Source organism: Rana temporaria, chromosome 2 (genome assembly GCF_905171775.1).
Source record: "Rana temporaria chromosome 2, aRanTem1.1, whole genome shotgun sequence".
In the NCBI taxonomy this organism is placed as follows: domain Eukaryota; kingdom Metazoa; phylum Chordata; class Amphibia; order Anura; family Ranidae; genus Rana; species Rana temporaria.
In genome coordinates this window covers 103,641,132-103,653,301 of record NC_053490.1, presented here as the reverse complement: position 1 = coordinate 103,653,301, position 12,170 = coordinate 103,641,132, and the positions used below count along the sequence as shown (strand labels likewise).

The 12,170-nt window shown below is 41.8% G+C and overlaps 1 protein-coding gene across 2 annotated transcripts in view; it reads left to right on the top strand.

Annotated features, from left to right (window-relative positions):
• RARG (retinoic acid receptor gamma) overlaps positions 1–12,170 on the top strand; it is a 308,995-nt gene that overhangs the window by 208,366 nt on the left and 88,459 nt on the right. The gene's annotated exons all lie outside the window — the stretch shown is intronic.

Sequence of the window (12,170 nt, the reverse complement as noted above, 5' to 3'; positions counted from 1 at the left end):
ATTTGAATTTATTAAAGTACACCTTTTCTGAGAGAAAAAACGGACTTTCGCTGACCCTTCTGTATTGAACTGTACTGTAATTGTACTGTACTGTACTGTAATTGTACTATAATTGTACTATAATCCCCCTCTGCATTGTAAAGTGCTGCGTAAACTGTTGGCGCTATATAAATCGAGTATAATAATAATAATAATAATGTAGCACAGTTTCACCCTATTTACTATGCTAAGAGAATATTGATCATTTTACACTCCTTTAAGGTACATTCACACCAGGCTCTGGGTTACAGCGCAGCAGCTGGTATGCAGTGGGATGACAGCAGTGCCCGTGCGCTGATCGCAGCTTATCACACTGTTCACATTTTTTTTAACTACAGTTTATTGAAATATCACGTCATGACACTTAATTAAAGGAGAAGTATAGCCAAAGCTATTTTGGCTATACTTATCCTGTAGGTCACAGGAGTGCAGTTTGTTCTGCAACCCTGTTACCCATTTTCAGCTGACAGCGGGCTAAAGTCTGATGTTGGCTGATGTCACTCAGCCAATCCAGGTTCTGAAAATATCCCGACCACCCAACGCCCTGAATCGGCACCTGGCTCAGCCTCTGGGCACTGGGGGGGGGGGGGGGACTGAGTGATCCCCCAGTGGGGGACAATGCTGCATCTACCTAAGTGATTACATATTTTTTTTTCATTTTTGTCCATAATACTCTTTTGAAGTGGTTGTAAAGTCAAAAGGTTTTTTACCTTAACCTCCCTGGCGGTATGATTCTTTCAGAAAAAACATGCTGAAAGCGGTACCATTATTTGCAAGGAAATTTGGCGTTTTATATTGTAGGTCTGTAATTTTTAGAAATAACTCACTTAAATCTGACCAAACAAGATTCTAATAGGCATCCCGGGTATGACATTTTTTTAAAAACAAAATTATAAATTATAATATAATAAATAATTATAAATAATTATAACAAATAATAATATAATTATAATAAAAATTATTCAATAATGTAATCAAATTAAAATCACTGAAATTTGCTCAGTTGCAGAATTGTTGCTGTCATTATTTTTTTTTTTTTATGATGAATTTCCCCACAAATCGCTATCGCACAATTCTGCAAGTGATTATAATTTATTATCGCTGTTTTTTAGCTGATCTAAAACTATTTTTGACATAAAGGGACACTTTTGGTTGCTATGGACAATCTACAGTTTGCAGGGAGAAAGAAAAGTTTTTATTATATAAAATGACATGCATGACACAGGACAGACCACTAGGGACAGGGGGGGTGTGTTTTTTTTACATACAGTACTGTAATCTATAAGATTACAGTATACTGTATGTAAGGTGTTTGTTTACGTTTTTGAATTTGGCGCCGTTCTCCGTCCCCGTGCGTCGTAACGTCGCAGGGAACGGAGATCGGCGTCACACGGAGGCACTATGTGAATCGAGCGAGGTCCCGCTCGCTCACACAGCGCGGTGGCATCGCTGGATCCAGGGACAAGGTAAGTAAAAAGTGCCTGTGGATTCAGCGAGGCAAGCCCGAGACTGACTCGGGGTTACCGATCGTAGCAGGAAAATCTAACCCCGAGTCAGTCTCGGGAAGACCGCCAGGGAGGTTAATACTTTTTTTGCCTTACGGTAAAAAAAAGTTCCAGTTGCTGTTCCTCCCCTTAAACTCTTAGGCCTCGTACACACGGCCGAGGAACTCGACGTGCCAAACACATCGAGTTCCTCGGCCAGTTCAGCCCTGAAGCCGCCGAGGACCTCGGCGGGACGAGAGCTCCCATAGAACAACGAGGAAATAGAGAACATGTTCTCTATTTCCTCGCCGAGCTCCTCGTCGGCTTCCTCGGCCGAAAGTGTACACACGACCAGTTTCCTCGGCAGAATTCAGCCAGAAACTCGGTCGGAAGCTGAATTCTGCCGAGGAAACTGGTCGTGTGTACGGGGCCTTAAGCCTCGTACAAACGACCGAGGAACTCGACGGGCGAAACACATCGTTTTCCTCGTCGAGTTCCTTGTTAGGCTGTCGAGGAACTCGACAAGCCAATTTTCTCCATTCTAGTCAAGGAAATAGAGAACATGCTCTCTTTTTGTTTCCTCGATGAAAATGTACACATGACCGGTTTCCTCTGCAAAAAAATAGCTTCCAGCAAGTTTCTTGCTGGTTTTTGCCGAGAAACTTAGTCGTGTGTACGAGGCCTCACTTGAGTCCTACATCATTCCAGCGCTGTGCCCGTCTGCAAGTCTTTTCTCTCCTCTCCCTGCTCTCACAAGCTTGGCTCAGAGCATTGGAAGCCATTGGCTCCTGCTGCTGTCAGTCAAATCATGTGAGGAGAGAGCAGGGGGTGGGGCAGAGCCGTGTTGTGTGTGTCTATGGATGCACACAGCCCAGATTGGGAGCACACCCGTATGTAGCGAGTGGCTTCTTATGGGGATACACGGGGAGAAGGCAGAGTGGAGAATACCAGTGGGGGACTCCGGAAGAGGAGGTACAGGTACAGACTCTATGCAATACTCTTACACAGAGCAGGTAAGTATAACATCTTTTTTATTTTAATGAAAAAAATTGGACTTTACTACCTCTGCAACACAGTGGTGTGCACCAGCCAGGTAGGAAACCAGGCATTTTGCCTTGTCTTTCAGTGGGACTGCACTGGAGTATTCGCCCAATGCAGTCCTACATCACCTGGTGTGAATTATCCTTATGCAGATCATATATGGGTCAAATTCCGTACAAACTTGTTTTTTTAAATCTGAAATGTAGTGCCTTTTGTGATCTAATGGTGCCACCATTGATTTCGAAATTCAACCAACCAAGCCTTCAATTTTACCTCATGTTGCTCCAGAAAAAAAATTTGTGGCCATCGTTCATTAGAAAATTGTTTGTTTTTCAAAAAATTTCCAACATGCCCAATCACTCAGATTTGATGGCTGCACGAAAATCGGTTATTTCTGCAACCTACTAATGGTGTAAAATTAGAACGAAAATCTTTAGCTAAGATTTTCGAAAGAAAATTCTTTCAGAATTCGACCCATGTAAAGTTGGCTAGTAAATCAACTCCAATGCATCTTTAATAAGCGCTGTCTTCATACATCCCAGCATTCTCAAATGATAAAGAGGAATACCTTTTACCATGCTATATGTAGGCAAAGGACACGTCCCTGTCACAGCTCAATTACAAGGTCCACAAAGATCTCTAATATGTAGAACATGAATGGTTAAACCAGCCTTTTTCAACCAGGGTGCCTTAAAGGTTTCTTCAGGGGTACCTTGGCAAAATGCCTAAAAATGGAGGTCCATTTTGCTGCATCACCCCCATATTTGTGTTCAGCAAATCGGAAATTCCGACAAGAAAACCGTGGATTTTTTTCTGACGGAATTTTGGCTCCAACTTGTGTCGCATACACAGGGTCATACAAATCTTGTCGGAAATTACGATCGTCGAGAACGCGGTGACATACAAGACGTACGACGAGCCGAAATCAATGAAGTTCAATAGGCAGTTTGGCTCTTCTGCTTGATTCTGAGCATGCGTGTTTTTTGCGCGTCGGAATTGCATACAGACGAGCAGATTTTCCGTCGGAAAAATAAGGAACCTGCTCTCTATCTTTTGTTGGCGGAAATTCCGACAGCAAAAGTCTGATGGAGCATACACACGGTCGAAATTTACGACCTAAAGCTCACATCGAACTTTTCTTGACGGAATTTCCGATCGTGTGTACGTGCCATTAGAGTAACCTGATTAACACCAAAATATTAGTACAGTTTATGTGGGTTTGTTAGTAGCAGCCGGTGTCCTCTATATTCTGGTGTCCCGTACTCCCAGCAAGGTCTATTGTTTAGTACATGGTGGCTCTGCACTGATTCAGACAAACATACATTTTCCCATGCAGTGTCAACATTATATTTCCAGTCTGTGATCTTTTTACACCCTCTGTGTAATCTCACACAGCATCTACTTGCACTTGTGTTCATGGAAAAAAAAGTTTTCATGTAATTCCAACATGTACACATGATATATTGAGGCGCTATGTCAAAACATGTTTACAGAGCTAGCCAGCAGAACAAGTCACTTACAATTGTAATACTATTCATCTTCACACTGAGTAATATGATATCATTATGAGTTTTACATACAGTCCATTTTTTCTATTATGAAAAGGGTCAGTCTTCCTAAAACAGATATTTCTATATCTATCAATGTGGTTGATTTACTGAATGAGTAAAATCGGGGCCAATGAAAAGACAGAACAACCAGCCCTCCTGTACTGGGCCCGGGCCCCATCAGTTCAAAAGGGGGGCCCAGACACCAATCCTCTTCTGCCTCCCCCTGTAGTGCTGCCAGCTTCTCCTCCTCTTTCTCCCTCCAGCTGCACTGTAGGGGGATTGGTCCTGGCACATGTGCCCCTTCCATTTTCAGTTCAGACCCCCCATGTGCCTCTTTCCTCCATGTGCCTCTTTCCCCAAAAGCGCTGCCAGCTTCCCTCCTCTCCTGCCAGCAGCTGCTATGGTCACAGAGGGAGATTTTTCAGGATGGAGAGCAGGGGAAGGGGCCGGTAAATATGTTATTTACTGGCACCTTCTTTTCCTGAATGAACACAGTGAGAAATTGATACCAATCACTCCTGTATTCATTAATCACTGTAGCATAGAAAACAATGATTACTATGCTTCAGTTTGTGAATGAGCGCTTCCTACTCATTCACCTGTGCAGCTGAAGCTGCAAAGAAAGGTGCTGATAAATCAATGTCCTTAGTCATGTTCGGCCAATGGGGGCCCTGCCAGGTAGGCTGTATGGGACCTCCGTGATTTCTAACAGCAACCCTGAGTAGAATGCTGCTGAATATCCCTTAACAGCAGTGCTTGCTCATCCTGTCAACTGTGCCATGCCGCCAGCACAATGAAATCAGATGAGTTTTTGTTTGCCCTGCATAGCAAGGCAACAACATGCCAGGTAATAAAAAATGAAAAACGCTCAAAATTATGCCCGGCGCATAATATACGCGGTATGCATAAGTCGTACATCCGGAGTAAAGTTATTCCCCATATAGGAGGCGCAACCCATGCAAAGGTATGGACCAGGGAACACAAGCCGGGGTATCTTTTGTCGTTTACGTTGTACGTGAATATGACTAGGCGTAGGTTACGTTCACGTCGTAGGTAGTGATCCGTCCTATCTTAGGGAGTAGTTCCGACGTGATTCTGAGCATGCGCAGTGGGATGCGTCCACGGGACGGCGCATGTGCCGTTCGTTATTCGTATCTTTATGGTGCTCGGCCCATCATTTGCATGGGGTCACGCCTCATTTGCATGGCTCACGCCCACTTCCACTTACGACGACTTACGCATAGGAAACCCAGCGCAGATTTGGCAGCACTGGTTTGTGAATCCAGTGCTTGCCTCTCTGCGCTACGTCGGCGTAGCGTATATGAGATACGCTACGGCGGCATAAATATGCGCCGATGTATGTGAATCCGGGCCAACATGTGCATATCAATATATTCACCAAGCCGGCAAAAATCACAGCAACTTCCGTGTCCTGTACACGTAGACGTCACAGGAAGGATCCGCCCTAAATGTTTCGTTATAAACTGACGTCTTCCATCAACATGCCAGAGGCAAGATCTTAGTAAACGAGACCCAATATATTAGATGGCATGATTTCTGCACATCAATTCCCATGCTAAAAAACAATTGTTATCTGAAAGCCAATGTCAGTAAATGTTTCTAGCTGTCTCCTTTGTAGATACCCTTTATGAGTCGAAAAGCATGGATTTCTTTAATTTTACATTATAGGGAAGGCAGAAGTAGTAAAACTACAGGCAGGCTAACCGAGAGATCTCACCACCATAGTCCCTGAGAGATGAACTTGGTTGTTTAGCTTTCTACTGTCTATCCAAAGTTGGAATATCAGTTTCAAGTTTACTGACTATTTTGGAATATGTGTTGAAAAGACTTTTCAAAAACCTCTACAGAGCTTATTTATGAAAAGATTTGTAGTAAGAAAAATATACTTATGTCCCTAGCAACCTATTACAGCTTCATTTTACTTTAAAAACGACTGCAAAAATAACAGTAGATTGGTTTCTACGAGCAACAGTTTTTATACACAAGCCTAACTTCATATAACTGTCTTGTTTGCTAAGGGTTGAACGTTTTTTTTTTTTGGTTTTATTTCACTTTCTGCACTAAAATAGAACGGAACAATTAAGCACTTCTCTATTGTCATTCAGTGATCCCACATGTGTTTAAAAATGTTTCACTTTCTATTTTATTGTGGTATACAGGAACACAGATATACCGTATGAAGAATGGGATCTGTTTCCACAGTTTGGGTCATTGACCCCCCCCCCCCCAATCAATATAGCAGTTAAAGGGTAACACCACTATTGGGGGGGGGGGGGTATTAGCAAATTAATAAAAATAATATAGCATATACAATTGCGACTCATGTCATATTTACGTATTAACGTAAATATTAACGTAATTGAATGTTATGAAAAATGACCTTTCCTTTTCAATCTGCAGCACTGTAATTTTCAGTAAAATGCAATATGGCTACCTGGAGGTGATCTGTACACAGATGGTGATGTCATTTCCTGCTTGTGCGATTGGCTAACTGATTTTCTCAGAAGTCTGCTCTAAGATACAAGTCAGATTTTGAGCATCACCTGCAATAAAAATGTAATTTTTGGTGAGATTCTCCCAAAGGGAAATCACATCTATATGGATGCAGATCTTACCAATTTCCTCATTAGAGACCTGCCGGTGCAGCAGCTGGTTGATAATTATAAAACCATTCCCATTAGATTCATTTTGGACATGGACACAGACAAACAGCTAATTCTATGGAATAACAAAAGGTAAGAATCTGTTACAAAGTTGGATAATATCCCTGCAATGTGCTTATATCACCCATAGGGTATTTTTTTTTTCTCAACAATAGTGGAGTTACTGTTTAAGGCTCCATCCACACTTGTGTGACTTTTTATGCGACTTTGGTCTTTCCCCATATTTTCCAGTGATAACCATTTATATATGTTCAACTTCAAAGTAGTTCATGCACTACTTTGGTCTGGCTTTCATGGAACTTGAGGGCTATAGACTTCAAAGTTAGCCCTCAAAAGTTGCATGAAAGTCGTACCTGACTGTTATACAGTGTCACAGGTGTGCAACGGTTGTCCATTATCATTGATCAAAGTCGTACCCATCCAAAGTTACATAGGTACCATTGCTTCAGTTTGTCCCAGTGCGCATGTGCCGATGACATCGGCACACGCAGGGGACAGAGGGATAGCTCCTAAACCGTGCAGGGTTAGGAGATATCCTGGGTAGCTACCCTGTTTCCCCGAAAATAACACCTACCCCTAAAATAAGACCTAGCGTACTTTTCCAGGAGGACTGCAATATAAGCCCTACCCCGAAAATAATCCCTAGTTTAAAATCCTATAACCCACTCTATTACAGTAGTACACAATGTACAATGTGTGTGTTTCTGTAACATAAATGCAGGGAAGAGAGCTCCGGCAGGTCACAAAAGCACAGAGCGGCGCTATAATGAAGGTATTTGGCACAATTATATTACAGAAATACACACATTGTACATTATATAATACTGTAATAGAGTGGATTACAAGATTTTACAAGCATTTTAAATTAAGTTCACACTGGGGATTCCTAACAGGCAGGGAGGGAGAGGGGTAGAGAAGACAGCACATTACATGGTAAGACCTACCCCGAAAATAAGCCCTACTGTGTCTTTTGTTGCCAAAATTAATATAAGACCCGGGCTTATTTTCGGGGAAACACGGTACAGGTAAGCCTTCATATAGGCTTAACTGTAGCAAAAAGTGGTTGTAAACGGTTTACAACCACTTTAATGGGAAGAATGTTCCTTACATTATTGGTTAAAGTGTGTTGGTTAAAGTGTTTAACAGCACTGTTAAAGGGAAGTTCAATACCAGTCGTGTTAGTAGAAGTTTGGTGAGAGACGATATGCGCTTTTCAGCCTCATGCTTTTCAGTCCGTTACAGCGTGACGAATGTGCTATCTCAATTACGAACGCTAGTTTTACCAGACCTGTGCGTCGAAATTGTCCACACTCGATCGGAATTTACGAGAACTAATTTTGTTGTCGGGAAATTTTTACAGCGCTTTCAATTCATTTCAATGGAGAGGGGCGTTTTTGGAGGTTTTTTTTTCAGTGCCCAAAAGCTGCTCCAAAGATGCTGCTTGCAGGACTTTTCTCAACGCCCCGCCAGTGCAACGCCTCAGTGTGAAATGGTAAGGTGTTTTTACAGTGCTTTCAATTCATTTCAATGGAGAGGGGCGTTTTTGGAACGTTTTTTTCAGCACCCAAAAGCTGCTCCAAAGATGCTGCTTGCAGGACTTTTCTCAACGCCCCGCCAGTGCAACGCCTCAGTGTGAAAGGGTAAGGTATTTTTACAGCGCTTTCAATTCATTTCAATGGAGAGGGGCGTTTTTGGAGCGTTTTTTTCAGTGCCCAAAAGCTGCTCCAAAGATGCTGCTTGCAGGACTCAGTGTGAAAGGGTCCATTGAGATGCATGGAGAGCGTTTTATGAGCGTTTTAATAGCGCTATTTTTAATGCTAAAACGCTGTAAAAACGCTTCAGTGTGAAAGGGATCTAAATGTCTTGCTGCAGATATTTTAGCTTTGTATAATATTTTTAGGTTTAAGGACCACTTAGTGTATTTTTGCACTAGAACTGGCCTTGTAATGCAATTATTAGCAGTCTTTTTGTTCTTTTCAATGCCACCGGAGGAAGTTATCTAACAGGTGCAATGACTGTAAAGTGTCACAATTGCCTTTATGACTTTTTACACCAGTTTTCTCTTGTGTGTGTCCCCCGCTGTGTTTGTAATGTGCCACTGGTGACCCTGATTGGCTCCCCCCAGCACCTTCAGTCATTATTGGTTATCCAGTGCTACTTGGCTTCCTCTAAGACACTGCCGTCTCATGCAGACCTTATTGCTCTGTAATAATACTAGTGCCTTTAATATTGTCTGCCTCACATCTGTAATTGTAAACATGAAAAAAAGATATATTACATTACATGTGTACCCTAGCAATATACACGTGTGTGGTGTGGTTGTAGCACTGCATTCCACATACCTTACCATGTGTCCCTACATGAGCTTTGCTTCAAACAATACTAAAGATTTACCAACAAGGTGGATAAAAATCGATGACTTTAAAAAATAAATAAAAAAATTGGGATTTTAATCAGATTTTTTTAAATTTAAATCTGATTTTTTTTATTTTTATCAAATGTATTTAAACAAAATGCTTTTGGAGTAAAAATCGATCTAGAGTTAGTTTTCTATTTAAGATATATTAACCACTTCAGCCCCGGACCGTTTGGCTGCCAAATGACCGGCCCACTTTTTGCGATTCGGCACTGTGTCGCTTTAACTGACAATTGCGCGGTCGTGCGACGTGGCTCCCAAACAAAATTGGCGTCCTTTTTTTCCCACGAATAGAGATTTCTTTTGGTGGTATTTGATCACCTCTGCGTTTTTTATTTTTTGCGCTATAAATAAAAATATGAGCTACAATTTTGAAAAAAAAAGCAATATTTTTGCTATAATAAATCGTCCCGATTTTTTTTTGTAAAAATTCAATTTTTTTCTCAGTTTAGGCCGATATGTATTTTTTTACATATTTTTGGTAAAACAAAATGTATATTGATTGGTTTGCGCAAAGGTTATAGCGCCTACAAAATAGGGAATAGTTTTATGCCATTTTTATTATTACTATTTTTTTTACTAGTAATGGCGGCGATCTTTTACTAGTAATGGCGGCGATTTTTATTGTGACTGCGACATTATGGCGGACACATCGGAAATGTTGACACATTTTTGGGACCATTGTCATTTTTACAGCGATCAGTGCTATTAAAATGCACTGATTACTGTAAAAATTACACTTTCAGTAATTGGGTTAACCACTAGGGAGCGCTGAAGGGGTTAAGTGTGTCCTAGGGAGTGATTCTATTAGGGGGAGGAGCTACCAGTGACATGTCAGCGATCACTGTTATCGATCACAGGGAACAGTAGATCCCTGACATGTCACTAGGCAGAAGAGGAGAATGCCTTGCTTACAAAGGCATCCCCTTGTTCTGACCCTTGCCGACCGCAATCGCGCGCGCTGGGCGGCAAATTTAAAGGGACGTACAGGTACGCCCATTTGCCTGCCCATGCCATTCTGGTTAATAATTTTGTTTATTCAGCATGAAATAGAGCTTAGTAGCATGAGGCTGTGTATTCTGCAATATATTTTTTTTTTTTTGTAAACTCATTCAATGAATCCAAGCTTTGCAAGCTGAGATAACATGCACTGCATTGATGCATTCACACAATTTCACAGTAACCATGAGATTTTGCAAATCTATGTACACTACAAACTGTATGATTGAATCGGTTCTGACTTTGCTGTGTTACTAACCTGACTGCTTATTATTCTAAATAGGAAACACTCATAACTACCAGCAAGAAAAAGTCCTTACATTTAAAGAGTACCTGTCATTTCAGATCCATCATGGCAGCGCCCGTTAGCGGGCATCCACTCACCTGCTGCCACCATGTCCATCACCTTGTTATGTCACTACCACATCACCAGCTGTCCCATTAACCACTTAAGGACCGCCTCCTGCACATATACGTCGGCAGAATGGCACGGCAGGGCACAAGCACGTACCTGTACGTCCTCTGTAAGTGCCCAGCCGTGGGTCGCGGGCGCACGCCCGCGGCGCGCGTCCGTGACCCGGTCCGAAGCTCTGTGACCGCGGGATCCATGGACCCGATCACCGCTGGAGTCCCGCGATTGGTCCCTGGAGCTAAAGAACGAGGAGAGCTGTGTGTAAACACAGCTTCCCCATTCTTCACTGTGGCGCTGTCATTGATCGTGTGTTCCCTGATATAGGGAAACACGATCAATGATGTCACACGTCCAGCCCCGCCCCCCTACAGTTAGAAACACATACGAGGTCACACTTAACCCCTTCAGCACCCCCTAGTGGTTAAATCCCAAACTACAATTGTCATTTTCACAGTAAACAATGCATTTTTATAGCATTTTTTGCTGTGAAAATGACAATTGTCCCAAAAATGTGTCAAAATTGTCCGATGTGTCCGCCATAATGTCACAGTCATGAAAAAAAAACGCTGATCGCCGCCATTAGTAGTAAAAAATAAAATATTAATAAAAATGCAATAAAACTATCCCCTATTTTGTAAACACTATAAATTTTGTGCAAACCTATCGATAAACGCTTATTGCGATTTTTTTGACCAAAAATAGGTAGAAGAATACGTATCGGCCTAAACTAAGGGAAAAAAAGTATATATTTTTGGGGGATAGTTATTATAGCAAAAAGGAAAAAATATTGCATTTTTTTCAAAAATGTTGCTCTATTTTTGTTTATAGCGCAAAAATTAAAAACTGCAGAGGTGATCAAATACCGCCAAAAGAAATCTCTATTTGTGGGAAAAAAAGGACGCCAATTTTGTTTGGGAGCCACGTCGCAGGACCACGCAATTGTCAGTTAAAACGACGCAGTGCCGAATCGCGAAAAACTGGCCGGGTCCTTTACCTGCATTTTGGTCCGGGTCTTAAGTGGTTAAGGTGAATAGGACTGTCGGTGAGTCAACAGCGGGTCAGAGGAGGAGCTGCTGTGGGGCAGAGATGACAGTTTCTCTTAAAAAATTACGATTTAAATCAAGTTGATTTAATTCAAGCCTTTTTACTAGTGATTTAAATCAAGTCCACCCTTTTTACCAAGCTGAATTTTTTAAACACACCGCACTAGCTGGCCAGCTATGGATAGAGGAAGATCATTTAGGTCATTTTCTACTATAAATCGGTACATGTTACAGACTACCTCTGATTCTCAGGGCTGATAGACATCTCCTTGGAAAAGGAACGATCATGGATAAAAGTGAGGTTAGAGCAGCCCCTATACAACTGTTTCTCTTGTCCCTTAAGATATGCGTATTTATGTCCAATAATCACATCTGTCAAATTTGTTCTTCACCACTGTAGACCTCGCTGACCTTGTTTATAAAAAAATACTATTTTGCTTGGTTGTCATGCTAGTGCTTTGGCTTCAGTACTTTCTAAGATAGTTAACCGGGACATACACTA